Source organism: Chiloscyllium plagiosum, unplaced genomic scaffold, assembly GCF_037043375.1.
Source record: "Chiloscyllium plagiosum isolate Xiang-an unplaced genomic scaffold, Cpla_swu_hap1 HiC_scaffold_29, whole genome shotgun sequence".
NCBI classification, from domain to species: domain Eukaryota; kingdom Metazoa; phylum Chordata; class Chondrichthyes; order Orectolobiformes; family Hemiscylliidae; genus Chiloscyllium; species Chiloscyllium plagiosum.
In genome coordinates this window covers 87,327,031-87,343,055 of record NW_028270167.1, presented here as the reverse complement: position 1 = coordinate 87,343,055, position 16,025 = coordinate 87,327,031, and the positions used below count along the sequence as shown (strand labels likewise).

At 40.4% G+C, this 16,025-nt stretch overlaps 1 pseudogene across 1 annotated transcript in view; it reads left to right on the top strand.

The window, feature by feature from the left end:
• The first annotated feature begins 232 nt into the window (after positions 1–232).
• Positions 233–16,025, top strand: part of LOC122552419 (procathepsin L-like) — a 38,060-nt pseudogene continuing 22,267 nt past the window's right edge. The window contains exons 1-3 of the transcript XR_015752032.1: positions 233–473; positions 12,415–12,556; positions 13,454–13,576. The product of XR_015752032.1 is annotated as a procathepsin L-like (transcript). The remainder of the gene's footprint in view (positions 474–12,414; positions 12,557–13,453; positions 13,577–16,025) is intronic.

Genomic DNA, 16,025 nt, shown 5'->3' with positions numbered 1-16,025 from the left:
TGTGGATTTGCTGGTCCAAAGGGCCTGTTTCCACATTCTGGCAGTGCAACCATTTGTGGAAAATAAAAATGTTAATAGAAAAAGAGGACGTATCATATGATCACATTGGAACACAGTGTTCTTTTAAAGCTGGCGATGTTGGAAAATTCTTAAGCACTTCTCCAAATGATTTGCACTGACTGATTTGAGCATAGTTAAAAAGCAGATAACACCAGTTTATAGAAATCTAATCTGTCAGACGTTAACCTGATGTTGTGTGATTTTTAACTTTGTCCACCCCAGTTCAATACCAACTCCTCCACATCAACATTTGAAATCATTCATAAGATGATTTGTCCTATTTGTTAATCAGAGAATTGAAGGATGGATTTATATTGGAAGCTGTGTCGATATAAAGTCGCACCACTGACACAAATTCAGAACTGAACTAGTTTGAGGGACAGCTGTACTTCGATGGACAAGAGCACTCAAAGGTGAGTTTACTCATGCAAGGTATTATTTTCCTTTTGGACTTCAGTGATGGGTCGACAGATGGACCAGGACAGATTAGGAATAGAATATGATGTTTCATATGAAACATGGGATCGTGTCTTTCAGATTTGTGAATTGAAGTGTATCCAGCCACGATGGAGAGAGTTGTGAGGCATCCTCAACCGAACTATCCCCGATTCGTTGAGGGGCTTTTCTGATTTTTGCCTCAGTCTGCTCTGTCATTTTCCCTGATCCGTGAGGTGATGGAGTTCCAAATCCTCCCATTCCTGCTCTGTACTAACTGACAGTGGTTAACAGGTCGCAAAACTGGACATATTCTTACTGCACAGATTTAACCTGGGAAGTTTCAATCTGGATATTTCAACATACGTAGCCTAATCGTTTCATGTCGATATTTTCCTTGATAGTTGTCTACTTTTAACGATAGTAACTATTATCTACTTTTTGACAAATTTCCAGTTTTGAATCTTTATTTTAAAGGTAGATTTGTTTGGATCAGGGTGGATATTTATGTCTAATGGATGTTACGTCTCAGGTTGAATCAGCTTCAGCTGTGTTCAGGTGCAGCAATATGAGATGTTCTGGGATACGGTGCTCATTCAGTGAGGGAGTACAGGAGGAAAGAGTTCTATTTAATGTCACGGTAACCAACATATGAAGGTCCCGTGAATATCGGGTCTCAGTCCGTTTGTTATTTCCTGAATACTCATTCACAGGATTTAGGACTTATTGATTTGGTTGATGCTTATTGTCCTTTCCTCTTTTAAACCTGAGGAAGTGGCGATGAGCTTGTTAAATGCACTATGCTATTAGGAAGTGTAATGCAGGTTTTGAGCTCAGTGACACTGAAGGAGCAATGTTTATTTCCAAGTCAGGTTGTTGTGTGCTTTAGACGTGAATTGCAACTAGTGGTATCCATCTACACCTCCTGCCCATGTCCTTCTAAGTTGAAGTAGGTGTCCAGTTTGGAATGTGTTGTATCAGGATCTCAGGCAAATTTCTGCAGTGCGTTTTGTAGACAGTACATGTTGCTGGTGCTGAGTATCGGTGGTGGAGGGCATGCATATTTGTGGAAATGTTGCCAACTAAGTCGGCTGCTTTTCCATGAATGGTCGTAAATTGTCAAATATCCGTGGATTCTCAAAACGTGTTACGGGGCACAAAACCATAACATGGATTTCACTGTACAGATGCAGCCAGATCTACGTTTTTCCTGCAACTTCTGATTCTTTTTTTATTTAGAGATTAGATGTTATACAGTGTGGAAACAAGCCCTACGGCCCATCAAGCCAACACCAACCCTCCAAAGTGCAACCCTAAATTTATCCTTTCACCCAACACTTTCGGGTATTTAGCATGGCCAATTCACCTAAACTGCACATCTTAGGACTGTGGGACGAAACCGAAGAACCCAGAGGAAACCCACGGAGACACGGGGAAATGTGCAAACTCCGCACAGGCACTTACCCGAGGCGGGAATGTCATGCCGGACATCTAGTGCTGTGAGGTATCAGTGCTAACCACTGTGCCATTGTGCTGCTGAGTGGATTTGGAACTGCACCTGTCTGAACAAGTGGGGAATGATCCGTCATTGAGGCTCACTTGTCCCTATTATATGATGGACAGGCTTTGGGGACACAGGGGGTGCAATTCATAGTTGTAACATGACCAATCTCTGCCCTGCTCTTACAGCGACAGTATTTATGCGTTTTTATTGAATGAGGATTAGTAAATTGAAATATACCATGATGTATAAGTTAGAGAAGCCCTTGATTAAAGGTAGAAAACAAAACAACAATTATTCCTTCAGCAGTATACGCATTCTGAATATATGAAGGTATTGTATAATGAGAGTGCCTCTGCACTAATCATGATTACTGTTCCTTTTCAAAGCTTATTCACATTCATAATCTCAGCGGTGACATCCGCAAGCTGCAAGTCATATGAATATATAGGTTCTCGTGGCATTCAGTTGCCCTGAGTGAATGCATTGATAAGTTTTCGGGTTGTGATAAAACAACTTTGACTTTCTAAAGGTGAGCTTGACTGAACTGGAGTCGCACAGCGCAATCACAGACTCAGAATAGAATGTTTAGGTCTCTGCTATATGTGTAAGGGTAGCACTGCACAGCAAATCAGTCTTTGGCGTTTAATATTCTGAGCGTGTTCACGTTTTTGTCTGTATCAAACTTATCTTTTGTGATCGGCATCTTTTGCTGAAAAGTTTATTTTACGCTTTTCTGAAGCAGAAATATCAAGTCAGCTCAAAGTCAACCTTACACTTTTTAAAGGCCTGTGGTATTACACGAAGAGATTCTGTTAGAGGGGAAAGTGAATACAGTTTTAAGTGGAAACCGAAACAGAAATTGCTGGAAAAACTCAGGAAGTCTGTCAGTATCGATGGAGAGAAATGCGAGATAATGTTTTGCGGTCGGTGATCCTTTTTCCGAACATGTGGGTCTTGGGTAGGCTTTATTCATAGATTTAAAGGATCTCACAAGTTATAGTATTTAAATCGAAGATACAATATTTTCACATTCACGCGAGATGAATACGGTCATCAAATCTCTTTTCTCGCTCTGTTTACTTCATGTGGAATGTTTGGATTGTTGACTTTTTCATTAATCTTAGTTATTTGGCTCAGTTGCTTTGTCACATTGACAGCTTCTCAGGCCTCCCAGAGAACATTCCTTTCACCTTTTAATTTAGAAACCATTCATCTGGTCACACTGAGTATTGGAGAGCTGCTGGCTTTCATGGATGGCACTTTGGTTTGTGGGAAATTCCCTGGTGACACAGTCCTCTTATGTTCTAAAATGCTGCTACCTCTCTGCGGTTGTCTGTGCAGGATGTGGAATTAAAATATGCTGTATAACGGCTACAGTCAGAGACTTTTGTGGGCAGGTGTACTGTAAAAACTTAATGTGAATATATTAACTAGTTAGTTATCAGTTCTGCTCAACCATGATGCAGATTCAGCAAACATACCAATGGAGTTTCGAATTAACAGTTTTTGTCTCCCTACATTTGTAATCTGTAGTCTTCCAAATCAGTTGTGTAGTACATCTGAAACCGAGTGCACATTGGAGAGTTTGGTGAGTGAGGGATTTCAGACAATCCTTTCTTTTATTAATTGGTCACTCTGCAGCTGAACAGGAGCTGAAAGTTGAATCTCAGAAAGCCATCAAGAGTCAGCTCTGTGAACACTTCCAAACCCCAAAAGCATGATGTTTAGAAAAAATAACATTTAATCTCACAGAAATGGGTTAGTGATTAAAAGGCGATTGTTTGTTCACTTGCTTTTTCTTTTAAAATCCAGGAAATATTTTCATACTTTTTCCCTTTTGTTTTCTTAATTTTCAGAACATTAATACTTTTGAGTGAGAGTACTTAGTTTATTCGTCATCAATTACATTAAAAAAATAAGTTTCATGAAATGTCAATGGCAGAACAGGTGATGTGTGGTGACTGTCGGGTGTGGGATCTATTGTATAAAGATTAAGTTAATCTTGAAGATATTCTCCTTAGAGTTCATAAATTACTGACCAAGATGAAGACACTGCCGTGCACCAGTGCGGTTTCAATATACATTTCATACTTTTTTTGAGGTGGCAGCCACAGTCTTAAGGCGATGGTCTTCCAATTTGATCAATATTGATGTAAGGTAGGGTGCAGCTGGCATAGCTCTGGGGACCGAAGTGGTGGAGGAGGCACCGCCTTTCCTGTTATTCAGCGGATGTTTGGTTCTTCCACCTTCTTTGGAGGAGTTTGGTGGCTGAGGGTTAGATGAGCTCACTGATCACTGCACCACTGAGTAAGACATTACCTTCTGGAGAAGAATAATGAAACGTAGGAGGAGGAGGCAGTATAGCGATGGTTATTGATTTTTTTCTGCAGTATTGAACAAGAGTCCAGACTCTTGTCCAGCCATTGATAGGATTAGGGAAGCTGCTCAGGGAAGAAAAGGAACTTACAATGGAAGGGGGGAGGATTCATTATTTTGAAGTTGACATATGAGTACCAAATATGACAAAGTGAGGACTGCAGTTGCTGGCTTCCAGAGTCGAGAATGTGTGCTGAAAAAACATATCGTGTCAACCCTTCCTGTTGGAGGATTTGTGTCCGAAACGATGATTCTCCTGCTCCTCGAAAGCTGCCTGAGCGGCTGTACTTTTCCAGCAGTACACTCTCAGTGTACGTACTCGGTGTACATGACACATTCAGAACAAGGAATAGGTCCTGCACAATTATTCTGAGGAACTTCGTACAAAATTAAGAAGCCAAATTTCAAATGTAACAGTTGTTCACGAAAGTGGAAAACTGAAAATACATGGGGTACGAAAATCGGCCATTGTACAACATAAAGCTAAGCAGATGAAAAAACATTGAAAAGACAAGTGCGAAGACTTTGTGTTTGTTGTGATGAGCATTTGCAGTAAAGTAAATTTAACAGTTGCGCAAATACATATGCATGGTTATGGTGTAGTTATGCTTACATAGATATGACTGCAGAGTGACCAAATATAGGAGCTGAATATCTCATGAGTCGTCAAACAAAAGTGGAAAGGTGGTAGGGTGGCACTGTTCGGAAAGGATTCACATAAATCCATCACTGATGTAGGATATTGGTCAGGGAAATCATGATGCTGAGTTGACATAGATGTAGATAACAAACATATGAAATACTAATGGAAAGAAATTATTTGGTAGGAGGGTTGTTTATCGGCTGCGATAGAGTATTGCATATGTGAAATAAGGCATGAACACAAATACCAGTGGTGGAGTTTGGTGCAATGAGAATATTTAGAAGATATCTGGATGGGTGCATGAATAGGAAGGGTTTAGAAGGGTATGTTTCAGTGCTGGCAAATGGGACCAGATTAATTGAGGCTTCCTGTTCAGCACGGAAAAGTTGACCGACGGGCCGGTTTCCATGTTGTACATTTTTGTGATTCATTGACCATGCTGTCTGCTTGTGACTCCACTTTCAAGGAACTGTGCATCTGTACCCATAGGTCTCTTGGTTCAACAAAGTTCCCCAGGGCATATTATTTAGTATATAAGATATGCCCTCGACTTCATTAATAAAATGCATCACCTCACATTGAGCGAAATTAAAATCCATCTGTCATTCTCGGCCCATTGACACATCTGCTCAACGTCCCATTTACTGGGAGATAGTCTTCACTCTCCACTGCACCCCTAAATTTGGGTCATCTACCAAATTACAAAACCACCCATCCAACAGAACAATCCTTCCTGCAGCTAATCGCAGCAGAACCCGCCCCATCTCTCACACTGACACAACGGTCTTACTCGCTGTGTGGCAAATGACCCCCTGAAGTCACAATCCTAACCCTCAATAACCATCAAATGTTGCAGTTCCCAGCATTCCTCGTCATTTTCAGCCTGACTTTCGACCCTTAACACTGTATACTCTTCGCCACCCCCCATCAATCTTTAATGCATCAACGAGCGAATCCCTCAAACCCAGCTTCCAACTGACGTGTCTCTCTCGCCCCGCATCATATGTGAACTGAAGACTTCACGCACACATTGTATATAAACCTGCTCTCTGTATCTCTGAAAATACGAGAAAGCAGAACCAGTGAGATACAAATGTGCATGACCAAGACTTCCACCACAGTCTTGTACAATGATAATAAACTCTGATTAAAAATATGCTCTGGAGAATGATTGATTAAGAGATCTCTGCCTGAAATGAAGAGCTCCTTCAAGACATACGAATTAAAGACTAGGATGATTGCCATTTCACTCAAGTTTTGGTTTAACTTATTGTTGCTGAAAAATGTGTTGCTGGAAAAGCTCAGCAGGCCAGGCAGCATCCAAGGAGAAGGAGAATCTCCTGCTCCTTGGATGCTGCTCTGACCTGCCGCGCTTTTCCAGCAACACATTTTGCAGCTCTGATCTCCAGCATCTGCAGCCCTCACTTTCTCCGAGTTGGTTTTAACAGATTCTTCTTTGGAATTAAAAGCACAATTTCTAAATTTGAGGATAGTTTCGAAGTCGTCAACAGTAAATTATGGGAACTGTTTAAATAAAATGCGCAAAATGGACAAACAATTGTCAGTTAAGTTCAATACACATAATTTTGTGACTGTATTTTTTAAAAAACGGCATGGAGATCCAGCCCTTTTCAGTTCTGAAAATGTCAAACCAGACTCAAAACATTAACTCTGTTTCTCACTCCATAGATTCTGTAGACATTTTGAGTTTCTCCAGAATGTATTTGGGGCTGTCCTGCATCCCTCAGTCCAACTACATTCTCCTCTCCATTTAATAACATTCTGCTTTCCTGCTTACTTAACGAAATGGAGAATCGACCACTTTGCCATATTTTATTCCATCTGCCAAATATCTGCCTGCCGCGAAATTCTCTCCGTTACTTTGCAAACAGTTTGTGTCCTCTTCCCAATTTACATTGCAAACAATATTTCTGCAGATTTGGCTGTTAAAGATTCTGTTAATTCATTTTGTTACTGCTATAGCTGATAGACAGATGATGTTCCATGTTCAATCGCTGCGGCATTCCACGCATTGCAACTTGCCAACTTAGAAGTTATCTGTTCATCCCATCTGTCTGTCACCTATTAGTTCGCTAACTCTCTGTTTCCGCTGATATACAACTCTGTCAGTGTGAACTCTTGTTTCTTTCATCTCGAACAATTTCTACCATTTTTAGTTCCCTAAACACAATACTGTCCTGCTTCCTACGAATTCCAACCTGTAGTTCTCTCCTCAGAATCGTTTGAACAAATGAAATTTCCTTTCAGAAAACGATGTTGATTAACCTTGCTTATAGTGTGACATTTAAAGGTGCTGTTATTCTTTACTTTCCATATCGCATACAGTTACCTTGAAAGTCCCACATTCTCGACCTAAGCCCTTTCCTGAGATATGGTGACCCCTATGTTTAACCACGACATACCATCTGTGTCCACTGAGAGAGAGAGGAACCCCATGATCCTCAGGCATTTTGTGACTTTACTTAATATTTGTGCTGTAATGGATTCCACCAGGGGAGCCACAGGTGAGGATCCAGCGGAGTGGAGAGTAGCCATTGTTATCCCATTATTTAAGGAAGGTCAGAGTGATATGTATGGACCTGTGAGCCTCACATTGGTTACAGAGAAACGATGGGAAAAGATTCTCAGAGTTAGATCTGTAGGAATTTAGAAGCAAATGGACTTATGAAGGATAGACTCATTATATATATGTGGGAAGGTCACACTGCACGAACGTGAACGATTTTTTTAGGTGTTGAGAAAGATAATTGATGAGGGAAAATAAGTTGATGCTGTCGACATAAACTTCAATAAAAGCTTTGATAGGGTCCCTCATGGCAGATTGGTAAAATGCTGAAGTCACATTGTCTCGGGGTGAACTAGCAAGATAGAAATAGACCTTGCTTACTCGTAGAAGGAAGAGGTAGCTGTGGAATGAATCAAAATTCATTTCAAAATGGTAGGTTCGCAGAAGTGAAATTCCACATTATCCAGTGGTTCAATATCTGTCGTTTGTGATCTGCATAAATGATTTGGAGGAAAACATGGCTGGGCAAATTAGTTAATTTATAGACGAAAAGGATTGGTGGTTTTGTGGGCAGTGAGGATGACCTTCGGAGTAGACAGCAGGATATAAATCAGTTACTGCATGGGCAGAAAAATGGCATGTGAAGTTGAATTGGAAAAAAGTCAGTTGATGCATTAAGGAAAGTCAAGTACAGATGAAAATTATATAGTGAATGAAGAATCATTAGGACAGTTAGTATGGAGAGAGATCTGGGGTCTGGGTCCGCAGATCATGGAAGGCAGCAGCGTAGGAAGATAGGTATTCAAAGAAATGCTTTTCGCATGCTTGGCTTCATTGAAAGGGCAGTAAATGCAAGGGTGGAGAGATTATGTTTCAGCTTTAGAGAACTTTGTTCAAGGCCACACTCAGCATATTGTTCACACTTCTGTTCACCTCACTTCCAGAAGGATGTCACTGCTATGGAGTGTGGACAGAAAAGGTTTACCAACATGTTGCCTGGCATGCGGGACTTTTTGTCTTTGGAGAAAGGCTGTCGAGAATACTGAAATGCAAGTTAAGAATTTCGACAGGACTGAGGTTCACAAGTAGGAGATATAGCAATTCTGGAAAATCTGAAAATAAATACGTCCCCTGGACTGGATGGGATTTATCCTTGGACAAGTAGATGATAGTAAATTTGCGGGTGACACTAAGGTCGCTGGAGTTGTGGATCGTGCTCATGCATATTACAAGGTACAGAGGGAGAAAAATTATTTGTAGAGCCTGGCTGCGGAGCTAAATGTAGGTTAACGTGCAAAAGTATGAGGATGTAACAGGAATAAATTTACTCGACGAATGGTAAGATTCCTGCAAGTGTCGATGAGCAGAGAGATCTCGGTGTCCATGTACAGAGCTCCGTGAAAATAGCTATGCAGGTTAATAAATTTGTTTATAAGGCATCTGGCTGTGTTAGCTTTTATTGATTCCTGATGAAGGGGTTTTGCCCGAAACGTCGATTTCGAAGCTCCTTGGATGCTGCCTGAACTGCTGTGCTCTTCCAGCACCACTAATCCAGAATTAGCTTTTCTTGGCAGAGGGATTAAGTTTCATAGCCACGAGGAAATATTACAACTGTTCAAAACTCTGGTGTGGCCACATTTCGAATATTGCATACAGTTCTGCTCACCGAATTGGAGGAAACGTGTTTAAGCTTTGGAGAGGCTTCAGACGAGATTTCCGTGAGTGTTGCCTGGTATGGATGGAAGGTCTAATGTGGAAAGGTTGAGGCACTTGAGGTTGTTTTGGTCAGAGAGAAGAAGGTTGAGAGGTGACTTAATTGAGACATAAGGTATAATTAGAGAGATAGACAGGGTGGAGACTGACAGCCTTTATTCCTCAAATGGCTAGCACGACGGGACAACTTTAATTTGTGGGGCTGTATCTTAGATATAGGACAGGTGTGAGAGATAGTTTCTTTCCTGAGAGAGTAGAAAAGGTGTGGAACGCATTGTTTACAACAACAGCTGACCAGCCAGCGTTAAGGTCATTTATATGTTCATTTGGAAAACTTACGGATGAATTTGTTATTGTGTAGGGTAGATGTGCTTTACTTTTGTTCCACAGGTCTGTGCAACGAGGGCTGTGTTGTAATTTTCTATGTGTTATGTTCATTATCAGGGAGACTGAGTTTGCTTTTTGGGGTGACCTATCAGATAATAGGACATAAATGGCATGGATCCAATGGTGAGTAGGAGACTTTTTTCCCAGGGTGGAGGGGTCAGTTACTAGGGGAAACATGTGTAGCGGACGTGCATGTTAAAAGAGGCAAGTATTTCACAAAAAGTGATGAGTGCCGAGAGCGTATTCCGAAAGAGTTGGAGGAAGCAGACACAATGGCAGTATTCAAGACGTACCTGGTCGAAAACAAGAATAGGAACGGAGGTTGAAGGTCATGGCTCCCCTAAGTCAAGGCAGTTCATTTGTGACGGACAATATGTGTCAACACAGGCTTGTAGGGCCGATAGACCTATTGCTGTTACTCTTTGTTCTATTTTAGCCAATGATATCATATTTCCTAACTTGCATAAATCTTTCAATTTTCTATTCTCCTCCTTTTTGTGAATTTCCCTATTTGCAGACTTCAATCAGTGAAAACAATTCCTGAACCGCAATAATATTGCCACTATTGTACCCATTATTATTGCAGTAACTATATTTAAAACGTTCAGATCTAATCAGCCAGATCCAAGTGAATGTCAGACTTTAAACTCATTTGTTTTCTGAGTAATTGTTCCTTCCGTGATCAACGTAATTCCCTCCCTTTACCTCTTGATTCTGAATCTTTTTGTTTTGTTATTTTTACCATGAAACTGGATATTTGTTCAAACTCCCTGCGACATCAGTCTTTCCCATTATTCATGGGCAAATCTCACCATCGAAATAATCAACATTTCAGCTAGCTTCTTCATTTCAATAAGTATTAAAGTCCTTGCTTTCAGTTGCTTATTTTTTTATTTGTCATTAACATTCATATTCTTGTTCTCTTCATCATTGTTTGGCATTTGTCAGTTTCTATGTTTTTTGTCTCCTAATCGATGTTTGCACAGATGATGATCAATTTCTTTAGACGAGACTTGAATTTGGTAGTTCGCCATAAATGGTACATTCTTCTCTTACAATCTACACCATTGAATAGTTCCTTGATATGAATACCTAAATATTACCTTAACTGTATCCCACTGTTTATCCAATCTCTTACCTCTCAACATTTTTTCCATCTCCAACTGAGGTAAACGCTGTCATCACCTTCTTGTGCTTGATCTTCTTTCAGCTTCAGGCACTAGCTTGATATCCAAGATTTTCAATTTTACATTGCACATGAAATTCCGGAAAGCTGTGACCAGATTTGTTGAACGAATCATTTACTATATTATTATTGTTGATCCTGTCTCGTTTCATACATACCAGGACGAAAATAGCTTGTTCTCCAGTTGATTCTAGAACGTAGTCTTCGAAAAACCCTTATAATTACACCCCATGCATTCAACCGTAAGGCTATAGTTGTCAATTTGATTCATGCAATCAACGTGAAATTTAAAATTGTAATGACTTATTCGATACCTTTCTTACAAAGTCCCACAATTCCTTGGTTTGTGCTCTCCATCTACGCTCTTAAGAAACACAGGAGTGAGACCCACCAGACCCTTAGGTTCCTTTCTCATCACCACACATCGTCATCCAGAAAACCATTTCTCACTATTTCACTGATATGCGATGGTTTTTAACATGAAACAGTGCAGCAAATAAACTAGCCCTTCAGACCACCATGGTTGCGCCTACCATGATGCCTTTCTAATTTAATCTAATCTGATTTCACATGTTCTGTGACCCTCCATATCCTGCCTGTTCATGTGTCTGTCTAAATTTCTCTTAACTTCGACATTGCATCTACTTCTAGCACCTCAACTTGCAGCATTTTCCAGGCATGTGCCAGCCTCTGTGTAAAAAAAAACGCAAATGCTTGCCTCTCGTTTCAACTTTCCCTTTTCACATTGAAGCTTATCAAACGAGCTGGCCAAATTCCCTCTCCCTTGTTCGTTTACTTCTTAAACATGGAGGATTCTTGAATACTCAGTTGAATGATCCCTTCCGTGACCATTTTGGAACCACTCCTCTGAAACAACTTTCATGTCATACACATTGTTTTGTGACTTTTTACATCAACATTTTAAAAATGCTGCACACATTCAATGTCGGAATTCTATCATTAATTCTATTTTTTACTGAGGACATACGAGTTTTTTCAGTTTGATTTTTTTTTCCTGTATCTTTCCATTTTCATTTCATTGGGTCAATTTCTTCCTTCCCTTTCAACTCGCGATTTACATGTCGTCTTCAGATTTTTTTTTGCATTGTCTAAAGTGACAGAAGATAACGATATAAAATATGTCCACCTGTTCTTTATTTCCTGTTGCTAATCCTACAGTCATGCCTTCTGAGGACTCATTGCTCAATGTAAGGTTGAATGCAATGTCATCATTACGACATGAGCTGTTGACTGATTAAACCTGTGGACCGTGAGTCAAATAACCTTCATCACAAGAAGGCAATTTATGGAAAAGTATGATTTCATTTTACCGTGTTCTTTCCAATAATTGGTTTGAAATTTAAAACGTCATTAAGTTGATCAATCTAGTGCTGGAAGATTCCAATCCACTGACGATGCCTCATGAAGGTGAATTACATTAAACTTTCAGCATTGGATGAATTGTTGGAATTTTATTGTTTGTATTATTAGTACAATTTATATTGTTCCTTCTCAGAATAAGGAAACAGCTAACTTGAAAATTACCCACTCCCTGTCTAACGCCCACTGGTTTTGCCTATTAGGTTGTCCATCATGAACTTCTGGCTCTTTCTGGGCAGTGTGGCGGTATCTATTCTGGCTGCAGCCTCAACAGGCACATTAGATTCGAAATTGGATGAAGACTGGAAAAATTGGAAATCACAACATGGGAACCAGTACACCAAGGTAAAAGGAGAGTCTGTCATGTTAAGCTCACTCAGAATAGGAATGATCTGCACACAATTGGCAGAGATTGAGAATATGTAGTTGCAGTCAATGACAGGTACCTGTTGAGTGAAGTGACATTGAGAAAACATTGATCTTGAAATTCAATGGGTATTCTCCAAGTTTCTAACTTCATTAGAGAACTGATCAAACACAAAGTGAATCAGTAGCGACTTGGTGTATCTTAATTTACTAGGATACTGCTGCAGTCCTGTTGGATTTACTACAAAGACCACATACTGTCTCTAGAAGATTAAGATCCATTCTTGGTGTTGAAGAGGCAATTGTAAGTGGGCAACTTGGAGACAGAGGGATGGGGAAGCCGTCTGATCATCCCAAGCGGCCCATTCAATGAAGCGTCTCTTTGTCGACACTGATTTTACTATGCTGGCAGCTTAAGGCAGGTCTCTCACACAACAGGATAAGAAGGTATATACATGCACAGTAATTGCCCATGTATTGGCCTCGGCTTTTTCGCAAGGACGTGGCTTATTGAATTCCATGCCTGCCACTGGCGTAATCTCACTTCAGACTGGGACAGGTGGTAGGAGAGAGAACGTATCCATTGTCAACGTCATTCATGACGGTCGATTAAACCATCCTCTTGTTCAGCTATTTTATTCTTAATTCACTTTCAGCATGAATCGCACAGACTGGCAGCTCGACAGGTTTTGCTACGGGTGCGTTATTTTGAGTGGGGTGAGGGGAACCTGATTAATAATTTTCAGATCTGGGTGGGAGGATGGACCCTGACAGCAAAATGTTATTTTTTGGTTTCACAAGCGGATTTTTAATGCTTCTGTATAATTTTATAAATGAAAGATGCTGCAGCCTGATTATATTAATCTCTTTATTCAGGATGAGGAGAGCTACAGGAGAGTGATATGGGAGGACAATATGAGATACATCGAAAAACACAACATCGAACACTCATTGGGAAAACACACATCTAAAGTGGGAATGAACAAATTTGCAGCTCTGGTGTGTACAGGATGTATCGTCTGGGATCTATTTGATGCTGGTCATTGTGAAATTGTGAAGCAATATAATTGTGAAGTTATATTCAGCTACAGGAGCAGCACTTGGACATTTGGTCCTCCAAGCTGACTCACTCATTAAGTACACTCAATGACTGATCTCACTTTACTCCAAATTGTTGATTCCTTCCTTCTCATTCCTGGTTTCTATAACCCGTAACTCCTCTGGAAATCAAAAACATCTCTCTCAAATTTGTATATATTCAATGACTCAAGTCTCCATTTCTCTCTGCGGAAGAGAACTCTAATGACTAACAATCCCCTGATTCGATAATTTCTGCTCACTTGCATGATCAGATTCTGTACAACTAAATTGCATTAAACAACACTGGCTGGCTTGAGCTCCCTCTATAGACGGCAGTCATACTATGGATACACCTCTATGTTGTTAAGTCTTCACAGATGCTGTCCATTATGACGTCTGGAAGCCGGAGTTGCATTCTGTACTATGGAAGCTGCTCCCTTCGGCATCAATTTTCTTCTTGAGTCTGCTGGATCTTTGGCTCCGCCCTACCTGTCGCTGACTATACTTTATCTCACAGCAGTTAAGCTAGTCTGCATTCCAATCAAATTGAAGTACATGATCCTTCTCTCTGTATTATTGCTCCTCAGGACAGTTGGTCATTTCCCCTATTCTTGGCATCTCAAAAAAATGTGACTAATGACATCAACATTACACCAGCATTCCATGAATTGAAAATACATTAATCGAATTGAATTGGATTGAATTGAACTGAGCTGAACTGAACTGAACTGAACTGAATTGAATTGAATTGAATCGAATTGAAATTAATGTGACGTGTACTGAGGCACAGTGAAAAGATTTGTCTTGCGAACAATACAGGCAGATCACAGAGTTACGTCGCATAGATAAGTAAATAATAGCGACAATGACTACGTCAGGCCTTGGTTCTGTACTCACCATTCCCATCAAGAAAATCATCCTCTCACCATTAGCCCTGTCAATCCCCCTCGAATCTTATTTGTTTCAGTATGATCAGCACTCATTCTCCTCGACTTTATTGTGGAGTGGGCCCAGTCTGTCAAAATGTTTCTCTTGTGATAACCCTCTTCTTCGTAGGAATAGTTTTGATTAACCAGCTTCAAATTTCCTTCCAAATATTCCCCCAAAACGAGTGAAATCAATGGTCATCACAGGGCCTTCTGTGTTTATCCAATCGCAACAAAACTTCCCCACTTTGATACTGTCTTTGTTCTGCATTAAAGACAAATATTTCTTTTGCCTCTTTAATAACTTGCTGGACCTATGTGCACACAATTGTTAATAAGTGAACAAAGAGACAAAACTTTTTTTTACCACAGGAAAGCCGATATATTGTGTGCACTTGGAATTTTAAAAGATATGTCATGCAGTGCCACATCAGCTGTTGCTAAACAAAATAACAGCTTATGGTTTAGTGCATAACATATTGGCATTGGTAGACGATTTGTTCGCTAAAAAAGAAACAGAGAATGGGATGGTAGAAAGTGAAGACAGAAATAATCCTATTTTTCTTCTGGGATGGAGGGGAACAACTGCACCAAATATTGTCTAGCGAGTAAAGACTAATCAGGTTGGGACTTTACTGAATGGGGTTTATAAGAATGACAGGTGATCCCTTTGAAATTTATATGTTTTTACTGGGTTTGACAGGGTGAGTGCACAGATGATGTTGACGCGAATGAGAGAGGCTCGGAATTGACATCATCGAATCACAATAACAGCATTTTGAAATCGAGGTGTGGAGGAATTCCTTCTCCCTGAGGCCTGAATGTCTTTGCAGGAAGATAGGAAAGTGAAGAAAGCGTTTTTTATGCTCTCCTGTATTTGTCATATTATTGAATACAGGTGTTGGGATGTCATGTTGCTGATGTAGAGGACATTGGTTAGGCCACTGTTGGTATATTGCGTGCAAGTCTGGTCTCAATTCACTCGGAAAGATGTTGTGAAACTTGAAAGGGTTCAGAAAAGATTTATAAGTATTTTGGCAGGACTGAGGAATTGAGCGATAGGCAGAGGCTGAACAAGTTTAGGTTGTGTTCTCTGCAGCGTAAGAGGGTAAGGAGTGACCTTATGCAGGTTTACAAAATTACGAGGTGCATGCATAAGATAATTAGACAAAGTATTTCTTTTCCCTGGGATCGGGAATCTAGAGCTAGAGGGCATAAGTTGAGGGTGAGAGGGAAATGACATAAAAGAGACCTAAGGAGCAACGTTTTCACACAGTGGGTAGTACATGGATGGATCAAGCTTCCAGACCATGTGGTGGAGGCTGGCACAATTGCAACATTTGAAGGACATTTGCAATGGGTATATGAATAGGAAGGGTTTGGAGTGATACGGGTTGGGTGCTGGCAGATGTGACGAGATTGGGTTGGGATATCTGGTCAGC